This window comes from Pseudophryne corroboree, chromosome 1, assembly GCF_028390025.1.
Source record: "Pseudophryne corroboree isolate aPseCor3 chromosome 1, aPseCor3.hap2, whole genome shotgun sequence".
Classification (NCBI taxonomy): domain Eukaryota; kingdom Metazoa; phylum Chordata; class Amphibia; order Anura; family Myobatrachidae; genus Pseudophryne; species Pseudophryne corroboree.
This window is the reverse complement of record NC_086444.1, coordinates 899,745,169-899,756,182: the sequence shown is the minus strand read 5'-3', so window position 1 is coordinate 899,756,182 and position 11,014 is coordinate 899,745,169. Positions and strand designations below refer to the sequence as shown.

The 11,014-nt window shown below is 41.0% G+C and overlaps 2 pseudogenes; one reads left to right on the top strand and one right to left on the bottom strand.

The window, feature by feature from the left end:
• Window positions 1-5,968: 5,968 nt before the first annotated feature.
• On the bottom strand, window positions 5,969-6,088 carry LOC134945817 (5S ribosomal RNA; annotated as a pseudogene).
• A 4,334-nt stretch (window positions 6,089-10,422) lies between these two features.
• Window positions 10,423-10,542, top strand: LOC134945810 (5S ribosomal RNA; annotated as a pseudogene).
• The last annotated feature ends 472 nt before the right edge of the window (window positions 10,543-11,014 follow it).

Sequence of the window (11,014 nt, the reverse complement as noted above, 5' to 3'; positions counted from 1 at the left end):
GGAAGTGACCCAGCAAAGTCTGGTCCTGGTGCACATGCCCCTCAGTTCCCTGCTCAGCTTGAGGGGTAGTCCCAGGGGCAGTCATGATGTTCTTGGACAGAGGAGTAGTAGGCATTGGTCCTGGTGTTCTCATGGCAGAGGTAAGGAGAGGACACATAATGGTCCCGAGTTGCAGTGTTTGGGGAACTAGTTTAATTAGAGATTTTAGCGTATTATTATATACTTGAAAATATTTAAAATCATAAGTTAAATGTCAAGTAAATATATACCTTGGGGGCAGGTCATGTGGGGGTATAATGTGAATCCACCACAGAGGACAGTATTTTGAATGTATATTCACACAGGAAAAGACTTTGGGGGGCAACAGAGGGGGAATGGTCAGGAAGTCATCAATAACAATGCTGACATTCGCTGACAATGCTAATGTTGACTGTTGAATTGGGTAATAAAAGTTGTGTTGTAGTCTTTGGTGATTTTCTTTGATTATATTGGATCATACTCTTTCTGTCTAGAGCTGTTATCTTTTCCACTTCTTCGTTTAATGCTGTCCTTTCATATCCTTTGTCTATGAATTAATAAGTGTGAAGATAAAGAGTCAATTCCCGAGACTATGGGGCGGCCCGGTGGATTGGTCAAATTCTTATGAAGTTTTGGTAGCTGGTAAAAGGTAGGTATTTTAGGATGTTCTATATAGATATATTCTTTCTCTTTTTCAGTTAGGATTCCGATATTCTGACCTTCTTCTACCAGTTCCAGCAATTCTCTTTGGTATACCTCTGTTGGATCTCTTTGCAGGATCTTGTACGTATCTTGATCAGATAATACATTTAAAACTTCTTGCTGGTACTTTTCTTTGTCCATTATGACTACGCCTCCCCCTTTATCTGCAGGCTTCAATATTATAGATTTATCTTTCTTGAATTCTTGCAGTGCTTCAATCTCTTCCTTTGTAAGGTTATATTTTTTCTTAGTATTCCTTGAGATTTTATTAATGTCCTTTTCTACTAATCGCTGGAAAGTTTCTATATGAGGGCTTTTTACTTGGGCAGGAAAAAAGGTAGACGTTGGTTTGATTTGACTGTGTTCAAATTGATCCAATTGATCCACCATAGGTGCTATGTTTGTTTTTTCTGCAAAGAACTTTCTGATGCACAGCTTTCATATGAATTTGTGGACATCTATATATATGTCGAATCTGTTAGCATTAGAATGTGGAGAAAATTTCAGCCCTTTTCTGAGCAATGATATGTGGTGTGCGGATAATTCCTTTTTGCTGAGGTTGTATATCCCTTCTTCCTCCAAATTTATTTCTCTTTCTGATGTTAAACTCTTTTGGTGTAATTTCTTCCCACCCCTGACACCCCTTCTCCTGGTGAAAGGGCCAGTCTTTTTGTTCTTGGTTCCCCTGAAGTCCATGTTGGAGGTTGTGGGACCTCCAATAGCTCCCCTAAAAAACCATTATCTTGATTTTCTTCATCTTCTTCTTGTGTGAGTGATCTTTTTCCAAATCTTGAGCTTTGCATGTTTTCTCTTTTGTTTTGTTTCAATATTTTTCATGAGAGCCTGATATTCTAATCTCTCCTCTCTTTTCGCAGTAGCTCTACCTTGATTGAAGGATTCATTTTCTATTGTTGGTTTTTTCTTTTGATCATAGTGAAAAAAAATTCCAGTTGTTTTACAAGCTCTACAGTTCAGACAGTAGTAATTTCCCTTATATTCTGACTGGTTTTCAGTCTCCTTGTGTATATAGCTCTGCACCAGGTTTTGTTTCAAATTCCTGGCCTTTTTGTAAATTTTCTGTGGTTTTTCTTCCTTTCAAACAACACACAGTTACCTAATGCACAGGTTAATTTTCTTATTGAATGTATACAATACATCCTGAACAGAAATTATTTCTGGGACCAAGAAGCCTTCTATAATCAAGTAAGAGGAACCACAATGGGTTCATCCTTCGCACCTAGTTACGCAAATGTATTTGTGTCTAGGCGGGAGGAGGAAAAAATCTGGAATGATAACCCATTTGCAAAACATATAATTCTGTGGAAGAGATACATCGACGACTTGTTGATTGTTTGGAAAGGCCCAGAAAATATACTCACAGAATTTCTGCTATACATAAACAACAAAAAGTATGGACTTGAATTTACATTTACAGTCAGCACACAAATGGTAGTATATCTAGATTTAGAAATTTTTGTTGAAAAAAATAAACTAAACACCAGAAACCACATCAAAAAAGTCAGTGGCAACAACATGTTAAGCTATACAAGCAATCATCAAAAAAATTGGCTTCAAAATATTCCAGGAGGTCAATTTAGATGCCTCAAACGCAATTGCACACAGGAAGACATCTTTCAACAACAATGCATTTCAATGAGAGATCAATTCATAGACAAAGGATATGAAAGGACAGCATTAAACGAAGAAGTGGAAAAGATAACAGCTCTAGACAGAAAGAGTATGATCCAATATAATCAAAGAAAATCACCAAAGACTACAACACAACTTTTATTACCCAATTCAACAGTAAACATTACCAACTGGAGAGTATTTTAAGAAAACATTGGCACATTCTCTTATTGGACAAGCAACTTATTCCCCACATCAAGGAAAAACCACAGAAAATTTACAAAAAGGCCAGGAATTTGAAACAAAACCTGGTGCAGAGCTATATACACAACGAGATTGAAAACCAGTCAGAATATAAGGGAAATTACTACTGTCTGAACTGTAGAGCTTGTAAAACAACTGGAAAAATGTCTACTCAACCAATTATAGAGTTCAAGTCGAACATAACAAGCAAAATATATAAAGTAAGAGAGAAAATTTCATGTGATTCAGAAGGGGTTATTTATCTCCTAGAATGTCCTTGTAGATATCAGTACATTGGACAAACGAAAAGGAAATTAAAGATCAGGATCTCGGAGCATCTGTATAACATACGGAGAGGTTTGGAAACACATAGTGTATCAAAACACTATAAAGATCATCATCAGCAGGACCCCTCAAGTTTAAAATTCATGGGGATACAAAAGATCCAAAATAATTGGAGAGGAGGAAATCCAAGCTTAGATCTTAGGAGGATAGAAACAAAATGGATATACTATATGCAAACACTACACCCCAAGGGCTTAAATGTAGATGTTGATATAAATGCCTTTCTGAAAACATAGTATAGAACAACAATAAACAACATTTTTAACACACATTTATAAATATATATATATATTTAATTTTAATAAACTAGTCCGCCTACCAAATTTTATATAAGATAAAATGTTCCCTTTGAGCACCAGAAGTCCCCTGCCGGAAAGCTTCCGCTACGTTGGTTGCCGCCAAATTATTTTATTTCCGGGATCAACATTTCCTGTTTTAAACAAAGTAACAATAAAGTTATTGATAGATTTTTACAATAAAAAGGGAAAAGGAAATGACACCACTCATCCTTGACGAAGGGCAACTAATGCCCGAAACGCGTTGGAGAGAGAACGGAGGCAGGAGACACTGGTGCACGTCATCATCCAGCGCACGGCAGCGCAGCACACCCGTGTATCACCAGCCGGAGGAGGAAACCAGTCCGGAATACGGAAGTGAGCAGCGATCAGCAACTCACGAGGTAGGGACAGCAGGGTCAGGTAGAACGAGACTCTTGTTACAAACATCCGATCCTGGACACTTAATTGGAATCCTCGTTGCTCCATACATTAACCTCCATAAACATAGTTCTAAAAAGAGCTGTAAACATTTTAACTAACCTTTCCTTTTCTTACAGGTATGAGCGGCATATAAATTTAAAGCGCTTCCATATTAGACTCATTTAACTAAGAAGGAATTGTTTGCACCCCCCTAAGGGCGCTCGATCCTTAACACCCTGTTGCTAGGTGTCTAATAAGTAGGTGTGATAATGTAGAATATAAAAGCACTTTTAATCCATATAAAACATGATAAACATAAAATAATTCCCTTTCGAGTTTAGGGTGATAAAATAAAATAGTTCAAAAAATAGTTCAAAAGTTATTAAGAAATTAAGTGGTTCAGAAACACTTTTGGTGGCAGGAATAAAATCGTACCAGTGGAAGTATATGGAGCCGCAGGTGTTAAATGATGCAGAGTACCCCGGGAAATACCCTTCTTGTTGGCTCCTGTGATTAAATTCCCACTGACCGTCTGTGTCGTCCTATTCGTCCAAAGGTGGAAAAGGCACAGCAGGGCAACGCCAACGCATTTCGGGGCTATTAAGTCCCTTTTTCAAGGCTGAATCCAGCCTTGATAAAGGGACTTAATAGCCCCGACACAGATGGTCAGTGGGAACTTAATCACAGAAGCCATCGGATTGGTGTCGCTGATCTCAGTAATGTCATCACAGAACATTGGTGGCGTCAGTGGAATGGATTGGCTGATCTCCAGGGTAGCAGAACTGGACGATGAAATGGCAATGGGATTAACCAGTGCAAAATTGCCAAACACTTCATTGCACTGATCATAGTAAGCCCACTCCATTCTAGCAGCACCACTTTTCCTCCTGTTGTGGTCAGTTTATTCACTACCTGCTGTTGTGTGCACTCAATGCCCCTTAAGGTAAGTATCTTGGCAATGTTGGTGTACACTATGGCATCCTTCACTGTCCCAGTAATCTGCTTCCGGATCTCCTCCTCCCCTCTAACAGAAAGCAGCCCCCTGATCTCTTCCTCCTTCCAGTGCACCATGCTGTCTCTCTTATCCATCTCTCCTGCAGCACAATTGTGACCTCAGACGCCAGCGCCAGTGCCACATCTGCTCAGCCAATCAGAGAGACCCTGCTGCTCAGCCAATCGCCAGTGCCCCGCCAGCTCGGCCAATAAGCGCTGTAAACCGTGACCCGTTTCTAAAATTCCATGTTGGAACCTTTCAGGCAGCCAGCAACCCGTATAAGATCCGGGGGAAAACCCAAATAGAAACCTGGGTTGAAGTCCCAGGAATTCAGTCCAGTGTTGACCCTTTCAGACAGAAAAAAATCCCGGGTCAACCCTTCTAGTGCTGGGAAATTACCGGGTTGTTTTTTCTGTCTGAAAGGGGTATTAGAGGCATGATATGCGTGAAGATAACTAAGTACAATTGAATATCGCCCCACAATCTCCGGTCACTTTAAACAGTAACGATAGTAAATCACGACAGCACTCAAAGCCTATGTATATAAAGCAAAAAATGGTGGTGCAAGGCAGCAATAAATATAAAACGCTCACTTCTCCAGCGATGCAGAAAAAGTAGACAAGCCAGCACTCACGTGTAGATGAAAGAAAAGCAGGATTTATTCCTTAACCAAATGGCATGGTGAAGTACAGCAAATACAGCAAACACAGCTCGACAGCTGTTTCAACCGACTGGTCTTCTTCAGGGGCTAACTGTTGTCAGAACACGAAATATAAGCCTCAAATGGCACCTCAATCAACCCAGCAGCATCAGGACGTGGGCTGAGACAAGTCCGGGCATGTCTAATGCATCCCCTGCTGTCTCCTCCCACTCCATGACACTGGTAACTAAGCTAAACAAACCCGGTGTAATGCATAGCAACGGCTCCGGAGCACGGCAAAACGTGCGACGGGTGGTCTCAGCAGCCTGACTAGTAAATGGCATGCTGATAGTGAGGGGAATTGCAAGGACGCTGTATATCAAAACAGAAGTGAATGAAATGAAGTGATGTGTTTAAAAAAGTAAAAGGAATAGTGCTGAAGCTCAGCAGAACAGGGTTCCCTGAAAGTTCTGGCTAGAAAGTGCAAGGTGCAAAAAGCAGGAAGGCATGATAGGTCTAATAGAAATAATAGCAGTGACACAAGGACAACCCTCAAAACAACCTACTGCAAAGCAATGCCCACTTGTTATGGCAATCAATATAAATAAGAATATATGTGCAAAAAGAATCCAAACTGCCCTAATGGGGAGAAAACCCACAGAATGCACAATGTCCGCTGCCTTGTGGTATTAAGTGAGTGATGTACAGCACCCAGTATTCCCAGATCGTCACCGATACTGGTACTGACTGGGCCCAACACTGCTTAGTTTCCAAGATCAGCCGGAATTGGACGTTTGCCAGTGTGATATGGCTGTAAATATCCCTAGACCAACATATGTTGTCTACTGGGGAATCCCATATAGGCAGCTGGAATCTGATACTGCTAAATACAACACCAAAGATGGACAATAAGCTGCACATAGTGAGCAAGAGAGGGTCTGCATGGTGGATGTTGAAAGCGAGGGTGAAAGGAAAGGTGTCACTGCTAGTGAAGTGGGGACCTGTCAGGATCGAGTCTCTAGATATATAAAGACACACGGCGGTGTCTGACAGCACATAGCATGTTTTTTCTTGTCACAGGAAACAACCTAAATTAAAATCTTCATTGAGGCCAATCGGAGTAAGGCAATTAAGTCTGTGTATCCATTGTAGTTCTCGTTGTAGCATAATTCTGTCCCGATCACCCCCACGTTGTAGGGGCGGTATGTGATCAATGATACAACATTTGAGCTGGTTAACAGTATGATGTGCATCCTTGAAGTGTCTTGCCATTTGAGGCTTATATTTCGTGTTCTGACAACAGTGTGGTTGGCTCTTGAGGAAGACCAGTCGGTTGAAACAGCTGTCGGGCTGTGTTTGCTGTATTTGCTGTACTTCACCCTGCCATTTGGTTAAGGAATAAATCCTGCTTTTCTTTCATCTACACGTGGTTTGTCTACTTTTTCTGCATCGCTGGAGAAGTGAGTGTTTTATATTTATTGCTGCCTTGCACCACCATTTTTTGCTTTATATACATAGGCTTTGAGTGCTGTCGTGATTTCCTATCGTTACTCAATTTTTTAATGTGCACCTGCCCCGTGGAGTTTACATGTTCTCTCCTCGGTTAATAATTGACTTTTCAGTATTTTTTTCTTGTTTTCTTGTTACCAGTATCTTTTTGCACATATACAGCCTTGTGGTGTGTGATCAAGCATGCCTGTGCAAGTCTAAGCAAACAAATATCTATCATTATAGTTTTTATTTTTTTCAATGTCTACCAGTAAGGAAATTACATCTGTGCTACAGTTTAATGATGCTGATGCAGAACGCATTCTCTTTGATGACACTGACTCACTGGCCTTTCACATTGACAGTCCGGAGGAGTTTATCAGTGATCTCCTAAGATTAAAGAAAAGGGAAGTTCAACTTCAACTCCATGGACTTACCTTATCGCAATATTATAAAGAGCTATTTATTCCCAGGCGGTTTAGGTTGCGTAACCAACCCACACTGGGAAGACATAGCAATGATTTCTGCGCCAGATGGTGCAACATACTGAATAAGTGTTCATTTGACTTAATGCTGCTGGTGGTTCAACAGGCAGGCATTGATTTGAATGATATCAGGAAGGACATCTCCGAATTAGAAGCATCAGACGTATTTAAGTCAATCCAAACCCCAGACAGTGAGCTTCTGTCCAAGTTGAACAAGGACAGAGATAAATTTAAAGGTAATTTGCTTAAGTTCAAAAAGAACAAGTACAAACAGGTCAAATTGGACTACAAGGATAGCAGGGTATATCCTTGGTATTCACGTAGTGAACCCCGAAGATATAAACCACAGTTCCAACGTGGCAGAAGACCTATACAATCCTTTACAGACATTGACAGCCAGTCCCAAACTTCGGCAAGCGACTCAGATGCTCCATCTACCTCTGGCCAAAACTTTACATCTTTACCGAGATCCTCCAGGAATAGAAGACCGCCAAAAAACCCGCTGTGCCCACCCGTCGAGGTGGGAGAAAAAGAAAGGAAAAGACAACAAAAACACAATTATAAATGGTAGTCTTCAATCTGTCCCAGCATTCCCTAACACCTGACGAACTGTCCATTTTGAACAAAGGCCTATCCGTTGTTCCCACAGTAACACAGTATGAATTTAAATGGCATGTGGATCATTACAAATTTGGCAGGCAACTTCGGCTTAAAGATTTTTTTGCAGGAACTAACCTCGATTCAGGATCAACATCTTCAACCAACCAGTCAAGTTTACCAAAAAAGCCAAGCCTATTTGACGCACCATCACAAAACACTTCTTTACACACTTTTATAAGGGTTCTCAAAAGGGATACCATTCCATACATTGCCAACCAAAGAATTAACCATCACAACATCACATTGGGAGAGAGAAAAGCCATTGACTCATTGCGCAACGACACCCAGTTAATCATCAGAGCTGCGGACAAAGGCGGAGGAATCGTACTCCTTGATTACAACTACTACATACGGGAGGCCAACAGCCAGCTCTCGGATACCATGTGTTATCAGAAACTCACTTATGATCCAACAGGAGTGTACAAAACAGAGATAGACTCTATTATACAAATGAGACTCAACAATGGCTATATGAATCAAAGCACAGCTGAATTTTTTACCACCACACATCCCAAAATTCCATTTTTGTATACACTTCCAAAAATACACAAATCACTAACTCAGCCTCCTGGACGACCTATTATCTTGGCCAGAGGGTCCCTGTGTCAGCCCCTTTAACAATTGGTCGACTTTTATCTACAATCACTGGTTAGGAGGACATCCAGCTATATAGAGGACACCTCTGACTTTTTGAGGAAATTAGAAGGAGTGCAGAGTGTGACAGAGGATACCTTGCTTGTCACTTTGGACGTTTCCAGTCTCTACACCAACATCCCCCATATACAGGGTATTGAATCTTGCAGAGATCTTCTCAACAGCGATGCATATTTTGGACCGCCAGTCTCCTTTCTTATGTTACTCATTGACGTCATCCTCAACAAAAATTATTTTCTTTTTGAAAATTGTTTCTACTTGCAGAAACAAGGGACCACCATGGGTTCCAACATGGCGCCCTCTTATGCCAACATTTTTATGGCAGCATATGAGCAGGTGCACATCATTGGTAATTCACGTTTTTGTCACTTTTTAGCATTTTATGTACGATACATCGATGATTTATTTTTTATTTGGCAAGGCAGTGAAGAACATCTTTTGGAATTCATCAATAAACTCAACGCCCTCCCTGGAACCATCAGATTCAGTTTGACCTTCAGTAAAACACAAATTAATTTTTTGGATGTGACCATCAAAAAGGAGAATAATACATTGCTAACTTCAATCTGACTCTGACCGTAACACTCTTTTATTGCACTCCAGTTTTCATCCAGCGCCTTTGAAAAAGGGCTTGCCTTTCTCTCAACTGCTGAGGGTGATACGCATCACCTCTAATCCAACGGAATTACCAGGAGCTTTGGAATCTATGTGCCAGAGATTCTTGGACAGAGGATACTCCAAGAATGAAATCAATAATGCTTTATCGCGGATTGAGAAACTTAACAGAACTGAACTTCTACATGTGAAAACTGATACTACCAATAAAGATCGGGATAGGCTTAATTTTTCCAGTATGTTCACAACGGCATCAGCCTTTATACATAACCGCATTAAGGAACATTAGCATTTGAACTCCAGTGATCCGACATTGAAAAAAGACTTATCTCTAATACCAAGATTTGCTTATATTCGAGGACCGAATCTCAAGGACCTTTTGGTCAAGACAGACTTTTCACAGCAGAAACCTAGACAGATGTCCAATTGGCTTACCACCAAACCGGGAGTATTTAAGTGTACAGGATGTTCGGATTGCTCTTTTCTGATAATAGGAAATCGCTTCAAAAATCCCACTGATGGGAGGGAATATTCCATCAAATATAGGCTGGACTGTAACAGTAGAGTTGTTGTTTACATTTTGAGATGCCCATGCAACCATCTGTATGTCGGCAAGACTAGTAGAATGATGAAAGAATGGCTCAGCCAACACCGCTCATCTATCAAGAAGTGCCTAATTGCTACAGACACCTCAAAAGACTTTACTAACTTACTGGCCGCAAGACACTTCAAAGATGCACATCATACTGTTAACCAGCTCAAATGTTGTATCATTGATCACATACCGCCCCTACAACATGGGGGTGATTGGGACAGAATTTTGCTACAATGAGAACTACAATGGATACACAGACTTAATTGCCTTACTCCGATTGGCCTCAATGAAGATTTTCATTTAGGTTGTTTCCTGTGACATATTATAGTGACTTTTTGTTGGACTCTGCATTCCGCTGTTTGGTTTAATTTTCTTACACACCGCCGTGTGTCCTGTCATTGATGTTCTTTGCATGCTATGTGCTGTCAGACACCGCCGTGTGTCTTTATATATCTAGAGACTCGATCCTGACAGGTCCCCACTTCACTAGCAGTGACACCTTTCCTTTCACCCTCGCTTTCAACATCCACCATGCAGACCCTCTCTTGCTCACTATGTGCAGCTTATTGTCCATCTTTGGTGTTGTATTTAGCAGTATCAGATTCCAGCTGCCTATATGGGATTCCCCAGTAGACAACATATGTTGGTCTAGGGATATTTACAGCCATATCACACTGGCAAACGTCCAATTCCGGCTGATCTTGGAAACTAAGCAGTGTTGGGCCCAGTCAGTACCAGTATCGGTGACGATCTGGGAATACTGGGTGCTGTACATCACTCAATACCACAAGGCAGCGGACATTGTGCATTCTGTGGGTTTTCTCCCCATTAGGGCAGTTTGGATTCTTTTTGCACATATATTCTTATTTATATTGATTGCCGTAATAAGTGGGCATTGCTTTGCAGTAGGTTGTTTTGAGGGTTGTCCTTGTGTCACCTGCTATTATTTCTATTAGACCTGTCATTCCTTCCTGCTTTTTGCACCTTGCACTTTCTAGCCAGCACTTTCAGGGAACCCTCTTCTGCTGAGCTTCAGCACTATACCTTTTACTTTTTTAAACACATCACTTCATTTCATTCACTTCTGTTTTGATATACAGCGTCCTTGCAATTCCCCTCACTATCAGCATGCCATTTACTAGTCAGGCTGCTGAGACCACTCGCCGCACATTTTGCCGCGCTCCGGAGCCGTTGCTATGCATGACACCGGGTTTGTTTAGCTTAGTTACCAGTGCCATGGAGTGGGAG